This window comes from Pelobates fuscus, chromosome 5, assembly GCF_036172605.1.
Source record: "Pelobates fuscus isolate aPelFus1 chromosome 5, aPelFus1.pri, whole genome shotgun sequence".
In the NCBI taxonomy this organism is placed as follows: domain Eukaryota; kingdom Metazoa; phylum Chordata; class Amphibia; order Anura; family Pelobatidae; genus Pelobates; species Pelobates fuscus.
This window is the reverse complement of record NC_086321.1, coordinates 105127734-105154773: the sequence shown is the minus strand read 5'-3', so window position 1 is coordinate 105154773 and position 27040 is coordinate 105127734. Positions and strand designations below refer to the sequence as shown.

Here is a 27040-nt window from a genome sequence, read left to right as displayed (position 1 = left end):
ACATTTTTTTTTTAAATTCTTTATTTTAGTCATGCAGAGAATAACACACAAGTATGCAGTGACATTTCATGAGATTACATTTGACATGTGTAAACTATATGAGTAGTATGATATGTCAGAAATACTGCACGTTTTTTTTTTATAAGAAAAAGATAAGGACATCACAAACACAATTCTATAATGTTAGGTATAGAGAGAAGTCAGAGCGCTGTGGTATAGAATAGTTGTGAAACATTTTGAGGCATGACTCAGCTATGTACTTAAAGAGGAACTCTTACATGGCAGATGTAACATGGCAGTGACTAAATTACTGTAAAACGTTACCGCAGGCACTGGTTGCATTAAAGGCATACTCCAGTCTAAAAGTCATTCCCATTATTTGCATTGTATATATAATGCATTTAAATATATATATATATAATAAACAATACACAAGATCCAGCGCACTCTCCTATCTACTAAACAGCAACTTCAATGTTGACAGATTTTATTAGTTTTTAAGTTTTTTTAAAAACACCTAATCTAGGCAAAAAAAAATATAATGGGGATTTAGTTACATTATATGATCATACATTGCATAAGCCTGCCACAACACCAATGTACCCCATCTTTGGCAGGTCCTACTCTAACAGCCTCATGTCTGCTCTTATGAGATTAACCCACTTACTTGGGAAAAAATTCCATCTGAGGCTCTCTGCAGTACAAGGCTAAATAGGGACCTGAGATGAGGCACCTGTAACAGGGAGGGGTGCAAAACCAAGGAGTTGGCTAGACTCCCAAATATATATATATATATATATATATATATATATGAAACATGTATTGTTTATTGTATAATATGGCCCCCAGCAGCACCCCATTTAAGCATGTTCAGGTGAGTGCAACCATCCCCCATGTTCCATATATATATATATATATATATATATATATATATATATAATTAAAAATAAATAGAATCTACCGTACATACTCTAATCTATTGCGCCATCGAATCTAATGCGCATTCAAATTTTGGAAACTTTATTTTGCCAGTAAAGGTGCGGATAAAAAATACGGCAATTTTTTTCCCCCTTTTTTCTTTTTCATACCTTTAAAAATTCCTACTTTAGACAAACAGGCAAATCACAGCAACAAGTTCCTTCCAGACTATAAAGAGACTCAACCAATCAGGAGGCTTTTATTATGGTCTGCCGGGGCTGATCTTATCCTTTAAACTCTGCTCGGCAGGTGTTTATAGGATGTGAACTTCAGCCCTCAGTAGCACCGTTCACTAATTCTATAAGTGCATCTGGTGAATATGGAAAAAGCAGCCTTACCATTGCTGCTTCCAGTGTATGGTTAACCCTGTTCGCAGTTTTGTAAATTAGACTAATCACAGAGTTTGCCTGAATTGCCAACCCTGCATGAACACAGTCACAACTCAAACCCGCTCAGAAAGTCAGACAGTGTTGAGAGGGGTGTGTATGGCATGTGCCCACATACCTGACATGAAAATGTTTGTGTGCCGCAAACCAAGGACGTCACTGGTGATGCAAAATCGGCGTTCCACTATCCTTTTGTCTTTTGGCGCACTGTATGACACTAGCCAAATAAACTTTGGTCAATTCTATTTAAACCTCCTCCGCATGTCCATAGTTGCCCTGTTGTAGTTCTTGTTTGCCAAATAGCGCATTTCTATTTATTACTATACTTTCTTATACTGCCCTTGACCTTGCCTTTCTAATCTATTACATTAAACCTGGCCGCTCGGAGGACTGGGTTTGTGAGTTTGGGGTTCCTATATATCGTGACAAGTCACAATGAAAAAGGGCAAATTTATAACTGCAGTGATTTTTGCTAATAGTTGTGCAAGGACACAGAGAAAGGGGACCTTTTTCTTGCATAATTCAGCAATTAACATATACGTTTTTATAGTGCTTTTTATTTATTGTATGTAAAAGGAGTGTTATTACACTATATTGATGAAGCTCACCTTGTCTGCTTAATTAACTTATTGAGAACCAGAACTTCAAAAATCTGCCATCCCACTTTTTTTTAAAGAGTTTAATATTAGAGATACCAGCGGTTCGCACCTACACATTCCAATGACATACCTGGTGAAAGAATGCTGAGTGAACGGTGTAATCATGAGAGGGGTGCAAACTAAATTCCTACAGATCTAGTCAGATACCCCTTCTTAGTGCTCATGTTTATTCTGGATAAGCAGACAGGGGTTGGTTTTGTTTTGGGTTTTTTAAGCAGACCAGTCTAAACTAGTACAGTTTCACTTCTTTGAAAGAAACGGTTACAGGATATTGCCGTGCTGAGCAGGCTACTTATTCACCAGCTGCACGGACGGACAAGACAACAGGCTTTCTGAAACAGAATAATGAAATAAAGCACTTGACAGAATGAATAATGGTGTGATACAGGTGCAAATTTTCCACTCGTCCACTTTATCACAATACGCCTGACTGGCACAAATGACTTCTCACTCTATTTCAGCAATACCACTGTCATGGTGTGCTTACCCAGTACGGATTAGAGGTGCAGGCCACAAACAAGGGTTCTAATGAAATGAAATCAATTGATTGTTTGGCTGCTGTACTATAATACAAGTCGCAATAGGCAACTAAATCAAATGTCTATGTTGGCAAGTAATCATTTCAACACATCTGAATACAGACTTTCTTCTAGGCTTGGCCACACCATCTGTTTCTAATCCTTCTCCCATTCCTTGCCTTTAAATGTTAAATCTAATGCCTATGACAATCCTAATAAAAATTTAGGTGAAAACAAATCTGATTACTCATTGTTTGGTATAATTATAAATGTTTATAAATATATTTCTTTTTATTTATTTATTTATTTAAAAAAATGTTTAAACCATACAAAACAAAATTTCCGTATAACACATTATTCAAATTGAACTACCGTGTTTATAGTTCAGCTATTTTTGCTTAAAATGTGACATTCACTTTGGATCCCTGAAAATTCACATGTTGGAGAATAACCTGGAGTGATCATGAAAACAAGGATTCACTGTACCTTCTGCTGCTAGCTACAGTTAAAGTGGTAACATCACTTAAACTTTACATTAATCAACATAGAATAAACAGACCGTGTGTGTTCTGCTACTACTTATAGAAACAGCTCAGTAGGTTTTAAGATATGTTTAATAAACGTAACCCTCTGTGACATGGGGCAACATTGTGCTACTGGCGTGGATTACATCTAATTACCCCACTTTGTCAAAAGACATTCTAAAAACAAAGGCATGCAACAACTATTAAAAAAATAAAATAAAAACAACATCATATCGTGAGTAAAGAAAAAGCTAAATAAAGCAGCATAACGAAAATAGATTAAGAACACTGGAAATAGATTTTAAAAATATATATTTATATTGTGCTTCACAGATTTCACTTTTTTTTTATATCCACCTAAATTATTGAAAGTAAATGGTGAAAGTAAATGGTAAGGGGATTTTTGATGTTGTTCACTCCATTGGCACTTTGCGCTAAGCAAAAGCATGGCACCATCTTTACAGAACAAAGGTCAGGTAAATATTATATATCCACGGTTTTAAAGTAACCATTAACCAAAAGAAGAAATAGCACATGATGCTAATCCAACCGGTTTCGATTTATAGACTCGGTAAAATGCATTTTATTGTAAACATTTCAAATAGTTTCAGCTGTAGAAGATACAAGTCTTTAAGTAAAAGCAGAATTTTCGCAAATTGCATACATTTGGTAAGCAAACAAAAATATTTTGTAATCTACTGAACCATGGCCCTGTCAGTACATGAACACAATAATAAAATGGCAAGATGTTCTTTGGAAGGGATGTGTAACTTCCAGAAGTTCTTCCAAATTTCACTTTTACTCCACTATACTTACAACCCACTGCCTGTTCTTATGCAAATTTATAAAAAAAAAAAACACAAATACAAAAAAAATTTGAAAAATGAAAACAAAAGTGTAAAAACAATAAAAAAAAAAAACTGTTTTTAAATAACTATAGGATATCGAATCCAAACATAAAAAAGGGAATCCATTGTATCTATAATACTGGCATTCCGTGCTAAAATAGTCTATAAAAATCCTTTTCAGATTATTCTCGCATAAAGTATTTTTCAAAAACATTAAGGTGTGTTCACTTGGTATTCTGGATATTAACCGAGAATATCTAGCGTGCCTAGGAAAAGTGATACAGTTCTGTTGTATGTAGCACAACATTAGAAGAGCTTTATATTTTTCAAGTAAATAAAATAAAAGGGTTATATAATAGCAGGATAGTAGTTACTCATCACATGTGAGCATAAACCTGAAAAACGTCTTCAAGGAGACTGAATGTTCCTACTGTAACCTTCAAATACATGAATGTCATAGAAAGAGGCATTTCTAAATATAACTGTAATAAAGACTAGTATCTTTATTTCTAGTATCTTTATCTTTAAGGTTGCAGTTAGAGTATAGTGGATACTGGGGGAAAAACCCTTCTAGGGAAGACAGCAAAGGGTTAATACAGTAAATAAATCCAAGAATGTGTGGAATGTGCGTAAAGCTATTCAGAAAAAGAAATAAATAAAATATTCATCAGATTTCATAAGGGTAGACTGGTTGGGCAAGGGGTAGGTTTTATCTAGCATCACAATCAAAGAAAAATAATGGTAGAAAAAAATACTAGAGCTTTTTAATTTAATTTTACTACTCATGTAATTGGTTTTATAAGATGCTAGAACATTAATGAATTATAATAAGTGTGGTCACAACGTGACTATTCTCTAAGATGGGCCATGGCTGGTTACATAGAGGGGTAAATGAAATGGATGATGTGACGGTGCCCCCAAAGTCCCAGGCCCTATGCCACTTCCTTAGGTTGTCTTGTGGTTAACCTGGCTGTGGACCTGGAAAGCTAATTTTTAGAATACATATGAACAAATGACTTGCAAAGGTAGGCATAATGGGTATTGCTGTTCTCCAAAGCCAAGAATCAACCTTTAGGCCAAAGTTGTTTTACAGGAACGACTCTTCCACAACATTTCTCACCATTGATAAACACAAGTGGAAGAAATAATTGCCTCCTTCCATAAACCCCTCTATTGATCTGTTTACATGACATTGAAATTCGAACATTTTTAGTTTTATTTATTGCTGGCATTTATAAAGTGCCAATATTTTCTGCAGCACAGTACAATTGGGGAGAAAGACAAACAAAATAAAAACAGACCGATACAATAAGTAGAGGACTAACATTCCTGTTCTAATGTAATGGAGCTAAAATGACAACACACTTCATTTAATTTGGCACCCATAATCTGGAAAACACTGTATTACACACTGACTTGATTTCAGATACTGTCAAAACACATATCTTGAAATGATCTAAAATAATTATTTATAGCCTCCATACATACAAGGTTTTATTACCAGCAGTAAAAATTAAAGAGCGTAAAGCAACACTTAAAGCACCATATCCACTGCAGCGCTCTGTAGTGGTTATGGTGCCATGAGTGCACCAGACCCCCGAATGTAAGCGGTCAAACAGTTTCTCAATGATTTGACTTTTTACGTGCGGTCCACTGGCTTCTACTCCCTGCCTACTGCATTCCATTATTGAGAGCATGAGGTTTCTACTAGGAGCTTCTGTTTGCTCTCCTGTGCAAAGGGCCAGCTCAATGGCTGAGAGCAACGGATCACGCTCAGCCAATGATTGAAGCCCAGCACACCAGACACCGCTCAGAGAGAGCTTCCAGCTCTTATAGAGGCAGGGAGCAGTGCTTGGAGGATCCAGGTAAGCAGTCAGACTGGCTCCAAGGGGAACAAAACAACACTTTATTTAAAGGGACACTCCAGGCACCCAGACCACTTCTGCCCATTGGAGTGGTTTGGGTGCCAACTCCCACTACCCTTAATCCGGGAACTGTAAATATTGCAGTTTTCATAAACTGCAATAATTACCTTGCAGGGTTAAGTCCTCCCCTAGTGGCTGTCTACTTCCTGGTCCACAGCACAGGTTTTCTGTGCTATAGCGTCGCTAAAATCCCCATAGGAAAGCATTGAAAAGCATTTTCAATGTTTTCCTATGGAGCGGTCTGATGCATTAGGTCTCCCCTGCCGGCGTGCAGGATCAGTCTCCCCCGCCGGCTGACGTAATGAAGGGTAGGGGCGGCGGCGGAGGAAGAAGCAGCGACGCGAGACATGTCGCTGCCTCTGGTAAGTGAATGAAGGGGTTTTCCCCTTCAGCAACCGGGGATGGGAGGTGGGAGGCAGAGGGGACCTGCAGTGCCAGGAAAACAGATTGTTTTCCTGGCACTGGAGAGTCCCTTTAAAGTGGTTCTGCTATCAGAAATTGCATATATATATATATATATATATATATATATAACTAAACTTTCCTTGACTCTAAAGAGCATTTTACTTTTATTGCACTATGGGTAGTTAGGTGCTACTCAATAAATTACAGATGTGAATGGCAAAAATCTCTAACATGCTATCTACAGTTTTTTTCTGGTAATAACAGTTACGGACGGTTAGAGGTTAGAGCCGGGTTGTTATTCGAAGATGTCCTATAGAATGTAAGCTCGATCGAGCAGGGTCCTCTTCAACCTATTGTTCCTGTAAGTTTATTTGTAATTGTCCTATTTATAGTTAAATCCCCTTCTTAATATTGTAAAGCGCTACGGAATCTGTTGGCGCTATATAAATTGCAATAATAATAATAATAATGTCCACCTCCACACTGACAATCTTACTTGGGCAATATAATTGTAAATTGATACAATTAAAATGTTTTTGAGAAATCTCACCTTTAACACACATGTTGAAATGACCTTTGGCCATATTGCTTTCACCAAATTATTATTAAACAATCTCAGCTACACTGTAAACAGCCTGAAAGACCATGCCAAGACTAACACTTCAGCTGACTGTATTTTCCATATTTTTGTTTATTACTTTAACATGTTTCAGTCAGTTTGACCTTTCTCAAAATGACCTGATGGCTTAAGGAAGTCCACGCCAATCAAAACATTGGATTTTTAGATTAAATAAACTACGAAAAAAAGACTACTTGCAGGCAAAATTTAGGGGTTTAGTGCAAAGCCCCTGCAGCTATTGGTTTATCACCTTCTATTGCAAAACTGTGGATTCGGTACTGGTGAAATACGAGCTTGATGCAGCCCTGGCCATAAATGATTTTTGTTTTCATCATCTACATTAATCTTTGAGGCAATGAGTCAATACATGTTTTAAAACATCACTGAGCTCAGGGTTTTCTTGAGAGAACGGATCATAAGGTCAGTGTACATTCCTCCAATTTCTTTACAAACGGAAGCTCACTGTGCCATTCTGGCTTTAAACAGAAAGACAAGTAATAGTACAGTGACTTTGCCAAGTCTATTAGTTAAAGGACAACTGTCATCAAATTTTCCACTTTTTTTTTTTTTTTTAAGTTTACTACTTTTCACACATTTTACGATGGGACCTGCGTGTCCATTATATCCTGTCTGCTTGTTCAAACTCTAGATTCATGCTGTCGTACATTGATCAGGGCAAGCCCTGAAATGTTTATGTCTGAATAAAGCCATTTTGAAACCTTAAGTTTACTACTTTCAATGAAACCTAACGAGTCTATTTATATTATTATTATTGGCATTTATATAGAGCCAAATTATTCTGCAGTGCTTTACAATAATATAAAGAGGGGATTAGCCAACAAATGAGACATACTATTACACATTTTGAGAGGAATGAAAGGTTGATGAGGGCCTGCTTGAATGGTCCTACAGTCTAGCCTCTGAGTAGGCAACCTTTGGCATTCCAAATGTTGTGGACTACATCTCCCATAATGCAATAATTCTGGCAAAGCATTAGGGGAGATGTACTCCACAGCATCAGAAATGCCAAAGGTTGCCTACCAATGCAGATGTTCTTTCTCTGTAACAGTAGTGTCTGACAGTTCAAAGCATATGTACCACCCTCATATGACCTGCTTCGGCGGGTTGCTCTAAATGGAACACCCACTTTACTCCGTATGCTTAACTTTTATTGTTCATAACCCTCCCTGCCCCTCCACCTTTTTTCTCTCTCTCTCTCTTTGCCTTTCTCCTACCCCACCCCTCCCTGTCTAAATCCATGGTTGGTATATGTTTAGAGGCAGACTGCAATTTAGACCAGTCCTTTCGTCTTTTAATTTAATTTCTACATTTTGATATAATACTAAACACCGAATACACAGCTCATTTGATTCGACCTTAAGAGGTCTTTTCCTGTTTGACATTATACAAAGCACAATGTGGCTCCATCCAAAGTGAGCTATTTGATCTCTATAATAACATGTAACTTCAAACCTCTTAGGTATAATCTACATGGCTGGATCATACTGTAAATCAGACCTGCTTGTCTATTCTGACCTACAAAGAGATCTGCGAATCTCAACCTGCTTATTTGTTGGACCTGCGTGTACCAAACTGTTCTCAATTATACGGTTACATTTTTGAAAAAAAAATACCGTAGTAAATAAGTCAATGGGTATATAGATATTTCAAGCTGTCACTATGGCCCATGGCTGCACAATATGCCTAACAGTCAATTTTTACGTTTATACAGAAATTGTAGCGATCCAAAATTATTCGATGAACAGGCACAATTTTTAAAAACTAGACTGGTTGAAAAAAATTACGATGAAAAATCCTTAGACAATTTTATAAATAAAACTAAAGGAAAAGAACGGAAGGAAATTCTAAATAAAAAAACAGATAATGTAAAAAAGAAGGAAAGTTTCTCAAATGTTCCAATTGTTTTAAATTATAATGAAAATGCTAAACAGATTAAGCACATTATTAACAAATATTGGCACATTCTAAAATCAGAACCAACTCTTGGAAAAATCATAGGAGAAAAACCAGTTATTGTTTATAGAGGAGCAAAAAATCTAAAACAACATCTAACGACTAGTTTTATTAAGGAGAAAAAAGATAATAAAAACCTCTTTAACATTGAGCCGGGTTTCTATCCCTGCAAAACATGTGTTACTTGTAAGAAAACTTTATTTAAAAAACAAAAAATTACCTCCTTTGTTTCCCATTTTAATCATCATATTTTTCCTATCCGTCAGGTTTTGACATGCCACTCTACTAATGTCATATACCTCCTCTGGTGCCCATGTGGTCTGCAGTACATAGGGATGACCCCCAGGACCTTAAAAACCAGGATTGCGGAACACGTGGGCAATATCCAGAGGGGGTATATGAAACATAGTGTTTCAGCACACTTTGCCAAAAAACATAGAAGTGATCCATCCGTACTGTCATTTATGGCTATTTATAAGAAAGGAAAAAATTGGAGGGGTGAAAACAATGTAAAGGAGCTGGCAAAGATAGAGAGCAAATGGATTTTTGATATGGATTGCCTATTCCCTAAGGGTTTAAATTTAGATTTTGAGTTTTCTCATTTTCTGTAATATTTTTATCTTATTTATTCTTTATTATTCATTCCCCCTTTTTTTACTATCTCATTTTTTATATTTCCTTTTTGCCTATCTTTGGCCGGCTTCTACACCCCATTTATGTGTCTGCTCCACTATAAGCTTTGTTCACTTAAGTGGTTAATTGATATTGAGAGTTTACAAAGATGACAGTTTAAGAACCACTTTTGTGGATCTCCATTTGCTATATTATGTCTTATTTATGTATTTCTTGCTCTATATAATCAATTCTCTTTTAAATACAATTTTTTCCGAGACCGGAAACCACTGAACGCTGTATGCGTTCCACCGTGCGTTCCAACTGACGATGCCGGAAATGACGTCGTTCGCAATTACCGGAAGTGACGTATACGGAAGAAAAACACGCACAGGTGATCTGCAATGCCGGGCGCATTTAAGCAAGCCACGAGGATCCGAAAATCAGCACTGGAAGAAGGCCACCGAGCCGAAACGCGTCTGCTGTTATTCTATCATTTGATTGTATTTTATTTGTTCTTTATATTTACTCCTACGGTTTACTTTGTTTGGGGTAAGTGGATACCTTTATTTTATACCATTTGCTGTTTGGGTTCCACCCCCTTGTAACCGGGAGTTTGAGATTTTATATTTTTATTCATCAAATAAATTCTTTTTTACTACGGAATTCATCATATTTCTGCTTTGGAGTTTCGTTAGCCTGAATTGGCACCTTTGAGCCTGATATACAGAGCCTGGTACGGCTCTGGTAAATGTGAGTGGTAGTCCATCCTCATATTATTTACATATTTTCAGTATACAGTATACACTATGTTATGTTTTTTATTCTTATTTTATAGATAAGACTCTGCCACTCGCTTGTGCTCAGGTCGTATCTTATGGTTATTATTATTGTTTACTATTACACCTGTTTTGGGGATCTTTTCTCCCTATGTGGTCTCTGATACACACCTTTTACTTATTCGTAATAAATAAACCAACTATTAACCCCTTAAGACCGGAGGGCGTACTATTATGTCCTTTTAAAAGCGGCTCTAAACGCCGCCGGACGTAATAGTACGCCCTCCGGTTTTTAGTAACTTACCCGGTCGCTGGCGGTCCCACGCCGGCGATCGCGGTTCGGGGGACTCCCAGGGAGCCCCCCGCGGCACGTCCGCCCTCCAGGAGCCCTCCCGGCCATGTGAGAGTGAGGTCCTTGCGAGGACCTCACAATCACATGGCCGGTATAGCTGCCTGCTGCATTGCCAGCAGGGGGACCAACTGTAATGACAGTTGGTCCCCCTGCTGGCTGAAAATCAAATAAAAATGTTTTAAAACAGTGTAAAAATAAATAAATTATATACTTAGATCATATATATATATTATATATATATGATCTAAGTATATATATACACATATACACACATACACATACACCGTCTAGGTGTATTTTAATATTAATATATATATAATTATATATATATATTAATATCAAATTACACGTAGACTGATACTGATTAAATATATATATAATTATTGTTATATATATATTTATAAATAATATAAAAAAAATTAATATGTAAATACGTAAAAAAATTAAATAAAAAAAATAATTAAAAATAAAATATTAAAAAATATATAGATGTGTTTTATTTCGTTCTAACTGTATTCTGATATTAATATATATATATTTATATCAAAATACACTTATAACGAAATAATATATATATCTATATACATAAATATATACGTATATATCACTATATATATACCTATATATAAATAAAAATATTAAAAAAAAAATATATATATATATACGTATATATACACATATGTATATATATACATATATTAATTCTACACATATATTTATGTAATAATTTTACATAATTAGGTATCCTAATTAATTACAATTAGCGGGACCTGCCTGACCACCCATGCCGAAAGTATAGGGAATTTAATTTGCTAGCACTATATTTAACCCTATAACTTTCCAAGACACCATAAAACCTGTACATGGGGGGTACTGTTTTACTCGGGAGAATTCGCTGAACACAAATATTAGTGTTTCAAAACAGTAAAATGTATTACAACCATGATATCGCCAGTAAAAGTGAAGTTTTTTGCATTTTTCACGCACAAACAGCACTTACAGGGACGATATTATTGCTGCAATACTTTTTACTGTTTTGAAACACAAATATTTGTGTTCAGCGCAGTCTCCTGAGTACAACAGTACCCCTCATGTACAGGTTTTATGGTGTTTTCAAAAATTACAGCGTCAAATATAAGGCTTGTGTTTAATTTTTTTCACATTAAAATTCGCCAGATTGCTTACGTTGCCTTTATGACCCTATGGTAGCCCAAGAATGAAAATTACCCCTATGATGGCATACCATTTGCAATAGTAGACAACCAAAGGTATTGCAAATGGGGTATGTCCAGTCTTTTTTAGTAGCCACTTAGTCACAAACACTGGCCAAAATTGGCGTTTTTTGCATTTTTCACACACAAACAAATACAAACGCTAACTTTGGCCAGTGTTTGTGACCAAATGGCTACTAAAAAAGACTGGACATCGCTTATTTGCAATACCTTGGGTCGTCTACTATTGCAAATGGTATGCCATTATGGGTGTAAATTTATTTCCTGGGCTACTATACAGTCTCAAAGGCAACGTAACCAATCTGGCAAATTTCAATTTCAAATGTAACACGCTATATTTGACCCTGTAACTTCCCAAAACACCATAAAACCTGTACATAGGGGGTACTGTTTTACACGTGAGACTTTGCTGAATACAAATATGTGTATTTTATTGCAGTAAAAGCAAACAGTATTATGACATTGACAGTTAAAATGTCATGAAGAACGAAAAAAATCAAAAAAAATCTTATTTTCTCCCATTTTTTTCATATTAAATTATGTTTCATAGCTAAATATTTGACATTAAATTAAAGCCCTGTTTCCCCTGAATAAAATGATATATAATAAGGGGGGGTGCATTTAATATGAAAGAGGTGAATTACGGTTGGACAGACATATAGCGCAAATGCCAGGTTTTGTTTACGTTTTGTTTCGTTCACAACTTGTACATTTGGCTGCGGTGTTAAGGGGTTAAATAAACCGACATTCACAACAACAACAAAAAATTATATGTCATTTTAAAAGTGTTTTTTATTTGTTGCAACAATGCATTTAATGAATTTCACAATACACTGAATAATATACAAAATCCTGAATATACAGGATTATTATTGTTAGATTATTTATATAGCGCCAGCAAATTCCATAGCGCTGTACAATGGGTGGACTAACACGTAAATGTAAACAGACAAATGGACGCACAGGAACAGAGGGGTTGAGGGCCCTGCTCAATGAGTTTACATTCTAGAGGGAATAAAGAGAAACAAATATAACTTTAGACCAGGTCTCGTGGGACATGCTGTATCCCTGTATTACTATGAGACAGTGAATTTAAGACAAATATCTATTCACTTGTAGTTATTTAGTCTTTGAACCTACAAGAAGTTGATCATCAGGTCATGAAAATATGCAGACATTCTACCCAAGTTTATTTTACTAATATATGGCAGAAACAAGGTAAACTAAATCTACACCATGTGAGATTGAAACTATGTTCCCAGTAGGTGAAGATTGGTTAAGAGCTTAGGTCAGGTAGGCGATATATATTACTGGAGACATATGACCAATACAAGTCACATTGCATGAATTCAATGAAGAATGCACACCCTAAGTGTTCGATAGCAACTAGAAATCGACTCATTTGTAGCCATTTGTTGTTGGCAGCTGTTGTTCGGCTGCTTTAACTTCCCATTTGTCACACAGTGCAAGCCCCTCAACACTTCTGTCTACACTACTAGTCTTGTGCGCAGAATTTTACTAGGATACAAAGGCATACTTCTCATTATACATTCTATAGGTCTAGAAATAAATACATGCTTATTTAATCTCTTGTGCAGATGGAATATCACATGTAATTTAAAAGGGATTATTAGAATGCCAACATTGTCCTGACATTGCTCTATGGTGTCATATTAGAATATTCCAAAATGTGCCTTATGGTTCAATTCAGTAAGAGACAGTGAATCTATAAAAATTAATAATAATTAAAAAAAAATGTAAAAAAAAAATCTTAGAAGTGCAGAAATCATGGAAAATTTACTTTACTTGAAAAATAAAAAATTGTCATCGTTATACACTCAAATTTTATGTAAAATAGGATTCCAGTCTTATGGTCTTTTATTTAAATTTTTTTAAAGGAATTATGATTGAAAGTGGCATTTTTTTAATCACACGTGAGACTCTTTAAAAGCTGACAGAGCTTTCCTTTATATATGGGCTGTGCCAGCTTAATATAAGGTTATATATCATTGCAATGATTAAACTTTACCTTATGCAAAGGGAGAGTTACATAGAGATACAACTACGCATATGATGTTCAGGAAAAACAAACACGAACAATTAAACACATTAAAAAAACAGGGATAAAATAACACGTTTGACCAATTAATTGTAAAAATAATTCACTAACATATAGAAAAAATATGTAATAATAAAAAAATAAAAAAAATAGAAATATTTATCTCGGAATGACGTTCACTGTAAATCTTCAACTCTGCAAAACCAAGCCACAGCACCAACAACCTCAAACACAGCTGTTCGTGAACGAAGATAGCTGTGCCTGCACAAATTATACAGGATGTGTACAGCATAACCACACTGTACAAGAACCTTTATGGCCAGAAGAAATCTTATCTTCATCACGGGAGGTGTGTGTGTCTTGAACAGGGTGAAATGGGACTAACATCGTAATCCATTCAAAGGATATAGGTAATTACTTGGAGGATATTAATAAACACATCCAAGAGTGTATCACCATTAGTCATATAATGCACTATATTCTCAAAGTATCGAAATCCATAGCTCATGTCAATCAGTGAAATGAATGTATTCATAGAAAAACGGACCACTACATTAAGAAGTGCAAAACAGCAAGGAGGGCATATTAAATCTGATACAAAATTGGAATCCTGTTATGAGGGCACGGCCTCAGGCACTGCAATGCTAGCTGATCAGGCAGCAATTCATAGATTTTTTTCTAGGTATATGGTTAGAGGGGCCACTTTTAGTGGTTGGTAATGAAGGAGATAGATGGGCTTCATTCACCAGAGGGAGGGTGACCAGCACCCTCAGCACTCCAATGTCAAGGTACTACCCCAACATGCAAGCTAGAGGCAATTAAATAAAAGGATAAAAGTACTGAACCTTAGAGTGGCCGGGGTGAATGCTAGGAGCAAAGAATATAGTCCTAATATGGACAAAGGATAACCAGAGACATGCCAAGGTCAAGGATCGGAGAAAGTAGAATAATTGAGTACACAAGACCAAGGTCAGGAATTCCAGAGGTAAGAATAGTCGAAAAAAAGAGCCAAGCCAAAGCATAAAAACACACTGAATATATAACACATTCTCAGACAACTAAGACCGCGACAGGTCAAGTAAGTGATGTCAGAGAAGGACTTAAGCAGGCACAAGTGTGTGGTGATTGGCTGATGAAACATTGAGATAATTAGCAATATAGTATATATGTGTTTAATCTTCAAGTGTTTTGGGCTACTGTTGTTCAAAAATAGGATGGAACCAAGCATACGGCATCATGATGTCAACGCGCATGCTCCCTAGTGCGCTCATCAAATCTCTTCCTAGAGTCACGTCACTCCTGGGAGAAGTTTGTCACTTGCTTTTTGTGTTGACTGTTGTGCAATCTTCATAGTCAACACAGGTCTACTGGAGGCTTCGGGCATGTGCATGATATGATGTGCATGTTCTTGCAAGGGCAGAATGTAGAACTTCTGGCACCATCATCGAAGGATCACAAACTGGTGTAACCGACACAATGTTGGACAAGGTAACTTGTATCGTTCCCTGTGCCTGAAATGGTTAGTGGGATCTGGGGGCCAGACCCTTAAAAAAATGACAGAGCCACTTTAATGTAACAAAAATTAAAATAAAAAAATAACCTAAATAAATATTAAAACAACATTGCTGAAATTGTTTTTTTTTTTTTCCATATACCGTATATACTCGAGTATAAGCCGACCCGAATATAAGCCGAGGCCCAAAACTGGGAAAACGTATTGACTCGAGTATAAGACTAGGGTGGGAAATGCAGCAGCTACTGGTAAATTTCTAAATAAAATTAGATCCTAAAAAAATTATATTAATTGAATATTTATTTACAGTGTGTGTAAATAATGAGTGCAGTGTGTGTGTATGAGTGCAGTGTGTGTATATGAGTGCATTGTGTGTATATGAGTGCAGTGTGTGTATATGAGTGCAGTGTGTGTGTGTATGAATGCAGTGTGAGTGTGTGTGATGCAGTGTGTGTTTGTGTATGTGTTGCAGAGCCTTGGTGGGGGGTGGGCATTTTTATACATTTTTTTGTTTTATTATTATTTTTTAATTTACTATTATTTTTTAAATATTATTATTATTATTTTTATTATTATTTATATATATTTTTTTTTTCGTCCCCCCTCCCTGCTTGATACATGGCAGGGAGGGGGGCTCTCACTCCCTGGTGGTTCAGTGGCATTGGCAGTTCAGTGGAGGGGGGCTGGCAGGAAGCACTTACTTCTCCTGCAGCTCCTGTCAGCTCCCTTCTCCTCCGCGCCGGTCCGGTCAGCTCCCCTGTCAGCTCACAGTGTATGTCTCGCGGCCGGATCTCGCGAGACTTACACTGGGAGCTGACCGGACTGGAGCGGAGGAGGGGGGAGCTGACAGGAGCTGCAGGAGAGGTAAGAGCTTCCTGCCAGCCCCCCTCCTACACAGCCCCATTGTCTGTATTATGGCAATGTAAATTGCCGTAATACAGACATTGACTCTAGTATAAGTCGATTTGGGGTTTTTCGGCACAAAAAATGTGCTGAAAAACACGACTCATACTCGAGTATATACGGTACATTCCATTTGGTTTGTAGTGCAAACGTTTATGAGGTTTCTCTCTGCAAAACAGCAGCGCACCACCTCCATAAGCATTTAAGCTGAAACAAAAACAAGAATATGTGTATTTTTATACAATGTTTAGATAAGTGCAGTCACTAACTTTTTTCTGAGAAAAAAAGTTTTGCTATCCTGGTGATTATGAAAAAACAGTGAACAGATCCATTTCACAGCAGATAAGGAAGACCAGTTTGCCTCACTATCCTGAGATATTAAGTATCGAACAGCACTTACAAAAACATATATGGATCAACTGTGGAGTCTGCTGTCCCAGTTAAACAGAGAACAGAACAGCATTGGTCAGCTACTAAAAAAGTAAAGACCTGCAGGAACATATAGGGAAAAAATTAATATAGTGGTCTATATTATGGCTCTCTGCTTACCTTCATTTCAAATTAGATGGTTTAGATGTTCACAGTTACACCAATTGCCAATAAGTGGACCTTATAAAATACACTGAATAGCCACTACATTAAAACCACATGCCTATTATAGTATAGGCCTGCCTTGTGCTGTCAAAACAGCTCTCATGCATTGAGTCATGGACTCTAAAAGACCTCTGAACATGTCCTCTGGAATTTAACACTAAGGCGTTAGCAGCAGATCCTTTAAGTCCTGCAAGTTGCAAGGTGGGATCTACATGGATCAGATTTGTTGTTCAAGCACATCCCACATTGAGATCCCCATTGAGATCCGGGGAATATGAATGCCAAGGTAAGGCAAGGCAAGGCAACACCTTGAACTCTTTCTCATGTTCCTCAAATCATTCCTGAACAATTTGTGCAGTGAGGCAGGGTGCGTTATCCTGCTGAAAGTGGCCACTGCCTTTAGGGAACACCAGTGCAATGAAAGGTAGTACGAGGTCTGCAATAATCTCTACGTAGGTGGCACGTGTCAAAGTAACATTCATATTAATGCCAGGACCCAAGTTTTCCCAGCAGAACAATGCCTAGAACATAACACTGCCTCCGCTGCCTTTCCTTTTTCCTATAGTGCATCCCGCTGTCATTTCTTCCCCAGGTAAAAAAAAATATATTATAATCAAAGTAAACAAGTAATCCATTCACTAGTTCTAAAAAAAAATGTGATTCCTCAGACCAAGCAACCTTCTCATTCCTCTATGGTCCAGTTCTGAAATTTATGTCCCCAGTGAAGGCACTTTTGCAAGTAGATTGGGGTCACCATGGGCACTCTCAGCGTTCTGGGGCTACGTAATCCCATACACTACAAACTGCAATGCACTGTCTTCTGACACCTTTCTATCATGGTCAGCATTATGTTATAAGCAATTTGAGCAACCACAGCCACCACACTGCAAGCAAAAAAGTCAACATTTGAGATATCAAAAACTATGCTAAAATGACACTGTTGTCGGCCAAGGGCATTAAAAAGGCAAGGACTGACATTTACAAGGTAAGACTTTTAGAGCAAAAATAAACAAGGTATTTGACTGCAGAAGTCTGTTACTTTACAAAATACACACACCATATGTAGTATAGATTACATTCACACAAGTGTACACAAATGTATATTTAAGAACATGAATATACTTCACACTTTCTCATAGAGAATTCACTATGCGCCAGGTTTTTATCAGTGCTGGAACAAAGGGAAATATGTCCTGTAGTCATGGGCTTACTGAGCAATGAGGTATATCTCATGTGTCTGCAAATGTCGAAATCTAGTGCCAGGCAAAATATGGAGAATGTATTTCAAAATATGGAATGCAAATAGAGTCACATTTAACTATAGAATAAAATACATGTTTAAAAAGTAAGTGCAATTTATCTGATGTGAGAATTTTTAAAACATTGAGATTAAGCTGTTTAGTCTGCACTTTTTATTACGATCTCTTGCCAACAAAATCATATTTCTGATCAGCAGTTTTCCAAAGTACAGTTTGAACTTAAAGCATTGCTGAACGGATTTGTAAAACCATTCCAGAAAATGTACCAGCCATGTCGTAACCCTCAATACAAGGCTTTGTTTTATTTCCACTGTAAGCAATTCAATATTCAATGTTAGCTAGCGCTCGCTCTGTCAACAAAACAGCAGTTGTACAAAATGTAGCATAAAAACATGTATATATGTCTGTTAGGGTACATAGTGAGGCGGGAAAATATATATAAGCTCAAAAATCCCTCGACAAAAAAACAAAAACATCAATGAAGACAATTTGTAGGAAATTCATTCCAGATGGAAAACAAATGGCAACAGTGTTTCATCTAGAATTTCTACTGGTTAATTATTTGCCAAACCCCTGAATAAAAAGCCCATTTTAGAAAGCAGACTTAAAGAAACATACTCGCCAGAACACCCATATCCACACACAAAAAAAGGCATTTTCTAATAATTATAACCAACAATGTAAAAAGTTGAAAATAATCCTATTTTTTCAAGCTCACATTACTAAAGATGTACACCAGGTTTATCTAACTTATTTTGTACACAAGTCTAATTTAATTTAAGGCACTACTTAAAACACTTAAAACACTTTAGCTTGCTGATATGCTTGGTGAGTAAAGAGTGTGTCCTCTTTTTACATTTTACAAAAAGTGCAGATTATAATTAAATACTTTTATAAATGGATCTTGTTACACCCCACAGGCTGTCAATCAGACAACTGGTCCTATTACTTCCTGGGTTTTATTGTTGTTGTTGTTTCTTTAGCTCAGTGGAGTTCAACTCAAGAGGCGGGTAATTGCCCAGAACATCTGGACTTGAATGGCATGCTGGCAACAGACAGCCAATGGCAGCATGACCCTTCCCATGTTCCCCACTTAACCCGCGCTCCCAGATATCCTTCCCCCTCTAGTGGGGGAGTGATATAAGCAGGGGGAACTTGGCCTTGGTCGGGGAACAGGAGTTGCTGTTGTGTTTTTTTGGTTTTGAATTAAGGGACCAAGATGTAAAGGGTTACTATGACCAAAAACAGAGTTTTCTGAAAACACAATTTTTTTGTTTGGAGCAACCCTTTAAACAATGATAGTTTTTGGATAATGTGTAAACTAGGTTATATAATTCATGTCTATGGGTAGCCAATCTTTGTGGTTTTGTTTTAGTTTTTATTTTTCTTTTTCTTTTAAACACATCTGTTTATTGTACGAATGGATAGAGGAAGGAAAATATTCTGATTTCATAATTTACAATGTTTCTCGGTTCCATAATTTAAAGGGGAAGTGCGCCCTTGCAAGCAATGACTTTTTGAACTGTACAATTGTAATGCCAATATTAGATGTTTTGACATGCATTAGATCTCTTTCCCTTGATTTCGATCTAGCTATAGCCCATGTAAACACCTTTTAAAGATTTTTAACCAGTGATATCAATTTTGTTAAAGAATAAAAGTAGTTTAGGAGGTTTCAAATTATAAGGCAAAGTAAACATAATATTAAAAATCGTGAGAAGTGACCACTCCAAAACTGCAGTGTTTTGACTAACAGGGCTAAGGGGAGAGGGGCAAGGCACCCAGACCACTCCAATGAGCAGGCAGAAGTGGTCTGGGTGCCTACAGTATCCCTTTAAGCTATGTCACCATTACAAGTCCACTCTAGGTAACAGAAACATTATTATGTGTTTATGTGGTCAAAACACATACAACCAGAAATAAAATGTAAATTTTTATTATGAATATATTAAAATGATATTTGAAACATAAAACTCATTTGGGGAATTTTATGCCGTGTGTACATTGATTAAAGTGGTCCTTTAACAAAAGTGAGTCTTGAAAAGATTTTTTGGCACTGTCTGACCCAAGCATGTATACGGAAGAATGAGGTCATAAACTAAAGGTAGGGACGAATTTTCATCCGTTTTTTACACATACTTAATTTAACAAATAATCTATTTCCTTTCATAACTTGATGAAATTATGATTTTATTAACAGATAGTGTTGACCTGACAGTTCTCCTTTAACTTATCTTAAAACATAACTTTTCTTTCTGGAAGTATGTTTGGCAGTTCTTTACCTGGGAGTTATCCCTTATTTATGCAACCAATACGTTTTGATAGTCAACACTACCTTCCTAGTCCTAGTCTCTTGATATCTTACTGCTGTGGAGGTCTACAAGCGTCATGCACAGCCAGGTTTTAGTCTGACTACTTATGCATCACAATGCCAACAGCTGCCATTTAGTGATTTGAGCTAGGTGCTGCCTTACCTTGCGATGTTTCACTGTCAGATGACTCGCACTGCCCACTGCAGACCTGCTGCTCCATCTCTCTGGGCTCTCAGCCAGTCTGGCCCTCCCTCCCTTCCTTACACCAGGGCAGGCAGTGCTGTGACAACACAGAGCTCAGCACTGATAGGTCATCACAGGCTTACTAAGGGATAACAGATTGACCACTGCCCAGATAAATGTCACCACTACCCTTGTTGCCAGCAGCCAACAAAAAATACCGGCATTTAGATTGCTGATATTTTTGCAATACCGGCACTGTCCGAGTAGCAAAAATAAAACGTCTATGCCAGTAAAATACCAGCCAGGTGGCAACCCGACTTGCCTTTGTCCTCTAAATGTTTGGCCCCTCTTCACTATAGTGTAAGTTCCAAGTTTTTCACTAGCATATCAATACTTCCAGCCAGTAAATCACATCCAAATAAGTGCAAAATTTATATAACTAATGTATAAAGGGAACTTCTACTTTAGCGATATCAGTTAAGAGGGTTTTGACCACAGGTACCTAGATGTACCAGCAAAGTACTAACTCTCGCTCCCAATGAGCGGTATATCTTGGCATTGTTGTTTGACATGTGAGATCAATAAATTACAGTCATGGGAAAAAGAAAGTACACCCTCTTTAAATGTTTTACATATCAGGACATAGCAATCATCTGTTCCTTAGCAGGTCTTAAATTAGGGAAATACAACCTCAGATGAACAACAACAAATTACATATTATGCAGTGTCATGATTTATATAAAAAAAGAAGCCAAAATGGAGAAGCCATGTGTGAAAAACTAAGTACACCTTATGATTCAATATCTTGTAGAACCACCTATAGCAGCAATAACTTGAAGTAATGGTTTTCTATATGACTTTATCAGTCTCTCACATCGTTGTGGAGAGATTTTGGCCCACTTTTCCTTACAACGTTGCTTCAGCACTGAAAGGTTACTTTTAGTACTTTAGACCAGTGGTCCTCAACCCAGTCCTCACAGACCACCAACAGTCCAGGATTTATGTATTTCCCTTTTTTTATGCCAATGGAGATACTGACAAAACCTGGACTGTTGGCAGCCCATGAGGACTGGGTTGGGGACCACTGGCCTAAAGTACTAAAAGTACTGCTTTAGACCACTTTTCAGAAAACAAAATTTTTATATGTAACTGCTTATATGTGAAGAATTAAATAAAAATGGTCAAAAAATGGTTCTGAATATATGCAAGAAACCAGCTGTTATATATAGAATGCTTAGATTCCCGTAATGCCAGCAGAATGTGACTACTATGTGTGTGGGCATAATATAGCTAAAACAAGGCCATTTGTATTTCCAAGGGCCCTGCATGCTACCAATATGTCTTGAGGCCTCTACACTACCTCCTCTTGCACTACAGCCAGCGTTCTACTGATGCAGAACTGTGGATGTTCTAGGGTTTGTGGGCATTGTGCCATACTGGAGATCATATTCGGTCTGTACAAGGCACAAGGTCTGAAAAGAGCCCTGCCAATTAAATTAATTTTATCATCAGTTTACATCAAGTGCTATAAGCTCTGATAAATTTACGAGTGGGTTTGTAGTAAATATATGTTAATTTTGCTTGGTCATGTATAATGAAATCAGCTCCAAGCACATATAGGGCTTGTAATTGCATAGCATACATGCTGTGGAAAAGAGAACGCTATCACGTCGTTCTCCAGTTGTTAAAGCAACTGTATTTATGAAATCCTAATGCATATCGAGTTGGATTCTCACTGACATCCCAAACCAAAGATGCCAGAAGACAAAATACTACTTTGTCTTATGGACAAGCCTGCGTTTGACAAATCTGACTAAATGTGGAGCTCCACTGTCTACTTTTGTCCAATCCCAGCATCCATCACAAGTGACAGCAATGGGATTCAGGTATTGTCTCTCTCACTCATGAGACATGAGTCACGGAAGCTCTCGCATCCTCTTGGGATAATTGTGATGAAGCACAGCAAGGACACCAATGCCAGGAGTTGAGGAGGGGCCTTGATGAAGATGGTGGCCATCCGCCAGGGATAGCTTGAGGTAAGTAAATATTATTTGTTTGGAACAGCAAAGGAACTATTACCGGTGCTGCAAAGGGGCTTGCACGCTGGTGGGGCAGATCGGGTGACCCATGCACTTAGGGCTACCAATTGGATACCTGCAATATCAGATGCTGGGGGAAAGTAAGTGCCAGTCACATTGAAGCTTATCTGGAGAGCACTGCCCGGAATGTATGGAGGTGGAGGGAGCAACACAGGCAGCAGGGGTAAGAGAAGCAAGGAATGAACTGTTGTAGATCCCACACTCGCTCCCCTTAACCAGCAGCAACAGGACCCCAAGTAAGCAGCACTCCTGCACACATACATATGACAACAGGGCAATGGCTGCACATATAAAATACATTTATGTATGTCAGATTGTGTGTGTATATATGTCAGTTTGTATATCTGTGTGTAAAAGTGTGTGTATGTGTCAAGGTGTGTATCTGAGTGTATGTATGTGTATATGTCAGTGTATGTACCTGGGTGCTTATATGTGTGCATCTGTGTGTTAATGTGTTTGTATGTTTGTGTAAGTATCTATGTATGTATGTATGTATGTATGTATGCGGCAGCAATTAAACACCAACACAACACGCAGACCCCTGTATACACAAGTACACCACTGCATTCCAATGGCAACAGTACATACATATACTCTATACAAACACAGCATACAAATACAATGCAAATGGTAAATCTCCAGCTGGCATAGCAGTGTGGGTGTTGTATAACAGACAAGGAGCTACCTTTTGGCCCTCTTCCATTAAAGGGGGGCCCAAAAACATTTCTTGCACCAGGGCCCTCTCTACATTAGTTCTGTCACTGGTTTGTAACCACCTATTTGTTGGACCCATTGGAGGAGGAAGGAGAGATTTTACGACAAGGTATGCTACTGTGCGCAAATGTACTGTGCAGAATATTTTATCTAGATAGCAACTGCACTGATGCACTAACAGTACCTATACTGCACACGTATAATGTATTTTTTGTACATGTGCATATTTTACAACATGCTGTGTATTAAGGAAAATAATGCCATCAGGAGTTATGGATCAAACCTATTAAACCATGGAACCAAAGGTCGACTGGTTTAGTAAAGTTTCTAGAACCCAAAGATGGCATTATATTCAGCTAATATACATATTACCACCGTTATCTAGGTTTTATATTTTAAGGTATGGTTAGTGTGAGTGTTAAGGTAATTTAGGGATTAATGTTTTGCGACGGTATTAATGTAGTATAAGGGTTAATGTTTAGTGATAGTGTAATGATAAATGTGTAGTGTAGTGTGACTGGTTAGTGTATGGGGAAGGGGAATGGTTTTACTGTAAAGACAGTACTGTGATATACAAATCCAGGTGCTGACCGATAATAGTGGGAGTGCTGGGTGACAGCATGGTGCCACTCGAGGCTTTAACTCCCACTAATCTTCAGCATACACGGACATGCCTACCCAATATTAGTTCTCCTATACTGCATGGTGGGGACTCAAATTCTTGCCCATTTACTACGGGGAATAATTGCATGGACGATGTCACCATCTGTACAGTATGGAAACAAAAACATGACAAAATTTCTCTTTTCTCCTTTGAACATCAACATTTTTGGCAAATAGACTGCCGCCCAAAAATGTAAAAAAAAAATATTCGGGATAACCACATTTTTGTCATATGGTGGTTTGTCTCATCCAAATTGGTTAACGAAAAAAAGAAAGTAATAACTACATTAATTATTATATAATAACTATATTCATTATTTTACTACTCCTTTTTCTCATTTATTGGACAATTCTCACTTGGTCTGTAAATAAAATCCCCCCATCAATCATCACTTTATTTTACCGCCACGGGCAGTATTCAGATTTACATTTCAAAAAGAACATGCTCTAACATTGGACATTTTGTTTGATTTGTGATTAAGCTACATTTAGCTCAGAATTCAGGAATTGGAACAATCACCAGATTGATCCAAATTGGGCCGAATTACAGTTTGTATCAAAACAAATCTCCAAGTCTATTGGCAAACAGTTTTGCATCTGTCTATTATCCTTCTCTACAGCATGCTAATGGCTATGCAAAGAAATGACAAAACTAAATATTTTAGGTCACTCTTTTGACCCTAAATTCACTAAATTGCATTTTTAGACCAAAACTGCACATTCTGAAAGAAAATTTAGGCAAAGCCTTAGAGTAGATTCAAGTGACTACATTGCCAAGTTCAACTTTAAGAGTAAAATGGAATTTGACAGTGTTCAAATGAATTCAACAGAAGCCCGCCAGCTAACAGTCACAAAATTCCTATCAAGTTTATGAGACATTTTAATAGCTTCTTGTGAAAGTAAATAGAGAGCTGTTTCGGCTGTTCAACAACCCCACCACAGCAGGGCTTAATGAATAAAAGCACTGGAACCCAATACTCTGACAGAATTATTCACTAGAGTGTGACTTGTTGGCAAATCAAAGTGAATTTTACATTATAGCCAAAATAGCTGAACTGTAGACACTACTTGGAGACTCTTACTTATTCGGCTGTAGTGGCCTAAAATGCCTGCTTTAGTAAATAACTGTGACAGCACTGTTAAGGAGTCATTAAAGGGACACTCCACTGTCCAAGTACAAACTAAATAAAAAATCGCTGTTTTCTAGATATACCCCAAATGAAAACTTGCATACATTAAATTATGCATTTTTTTCATTGGAGTTACATCTAAAAATGGCTTGCAAAAACTGCAGATCTCTTGTCTGTTGCCTTTGCAAGCCCTCCTCTTCTAACCCCGCCCAGACTTTCTGTGGCTGTCCAATCACAGAATTCGATGAGAACGTTTTGCAAGGCAGCGGCTCTGGGCAATTGCTGCCTCTTGAGTTCAGTGCAAATAAGCTAGCCAAACCAGGAAGTAACAGGACATGTCTGCTTAAAAGCAAGGGGCTTTTCAGCAAGCTAAAATGCTTTAGTCTGGAGTTTCCATTTTAAAGTAAATTTACACATGCATAGCTCTACACATGTCTAACATGCAAAGTCAACTACCCAAATGTAATAAAAATGAAATGACAGTCATATGGTTCTCTTTACTCTTCGCTCATGTTATTTGGTTGCAAAACTGGCACTAAAAGGTTCAATAAAAACAATAATAGTGCTCTAAAATGTTGCATTCCTGGCTATGTCCTGTATAAGTATACAGGATACATAGTATACATGACAAATGATACGTATAGTGGATATATAAGGCCATACACAGTTCACAATATAATTACGGATAACGTTTTGTTACATTTTATAAAAACAAAATTGCATGCAGAAGACCAATTTGTGTTTTGTCTTATAGGCCATGCCATCACTGGCCACACTGACAGTGAATCTATATCAGACTTATCCTTTAACTGGTCATGTCCCATGGACACTTCAACATATTAATAGAGTATTTCAATAATTTCCCAGATTTGGGTTTTTCCATACTGCCCCCTTCTCATGGCATACAATCCTCTATGCCTTGCAAACGCACTACAACATATGAACTGCCTTCTCTGATTTAAGTAATAACATTTACAGATTATGCCATTTTATTGTATTAGTTTATTTGGGTTCCAGGATCCTGCAGAGAACATGTCTATCAAGTACTTCAGGAAATCCCACAATACTTGTGTAACATTCTTGGTGTCCGTATATCAAATACAGTGAGTTACCAATACACTTTTGGGTTAGAATTACCCGAACTGTTTTAAAATTAAATGTAAAACTATTTGGGTTAATATTAATGAACAGGAGTCCTCAATGTTTATTTACACAGTGGTGCAAGGCTTTACATTGCCAAATCTTTAACTTACAAAAATTGAATAGGATGCACAGCAGCAGCAGCATAAAAACCTGACATTTCACAAAATTGCATTAACTGTTCGAATCTGTACTTTTCCCTGGCATTTTTGTCTCATGTACAATGCAATTTCTGCAGGTAGTAAAGATGTTAATCTTTAGAAACTCACTTTAGCAACATAACCGCGAGCTGTGACCTTCATTTATACTGCCCCAGTAATAAACTTAAAATTGAAAACACTCTCGTAAAAAACATAGAATATGCTAAAAATATAAAATCAAAGAACCATAATTTAACTTAGCTGACCTCAAACATTAGTCAACGTGAGTGTGTATAAAAGGGATAGAGACCACCTGGCTCAAGTAGTCTTAATAAGCTTCCTGTGAGCAATGCAAGGAGTGTCTCAAATATTGCAACTATGGCACTGTAAGCCAGGGCTGTAATGTGAGTGTTGCCATAAGAATTTGCTGTCAAAACATTCACAACAAGAAAAGTTTCAAGCCTACCAATTCTTCATTCTCAAAACATTGCTAGCCTTCATTTAAATGGTCACCCAATGT

The 27040-nt window shown here is 37.1% G+C and overlaps 1 protein-coding gene across 4 annotated transcripts in view; it reads right to left on the bottom strand.

The window, feature by feature from the left end:
- Positions 1–27040, bottom strand: part of TNFAIP8 (TNF alpha induced protein 8) — a 143972-nt gene that overhangs the window by 5025 nt on the left and 111907 nt on the right. The gene's annotated exons all lie outside the window — the stretch shown is intronic.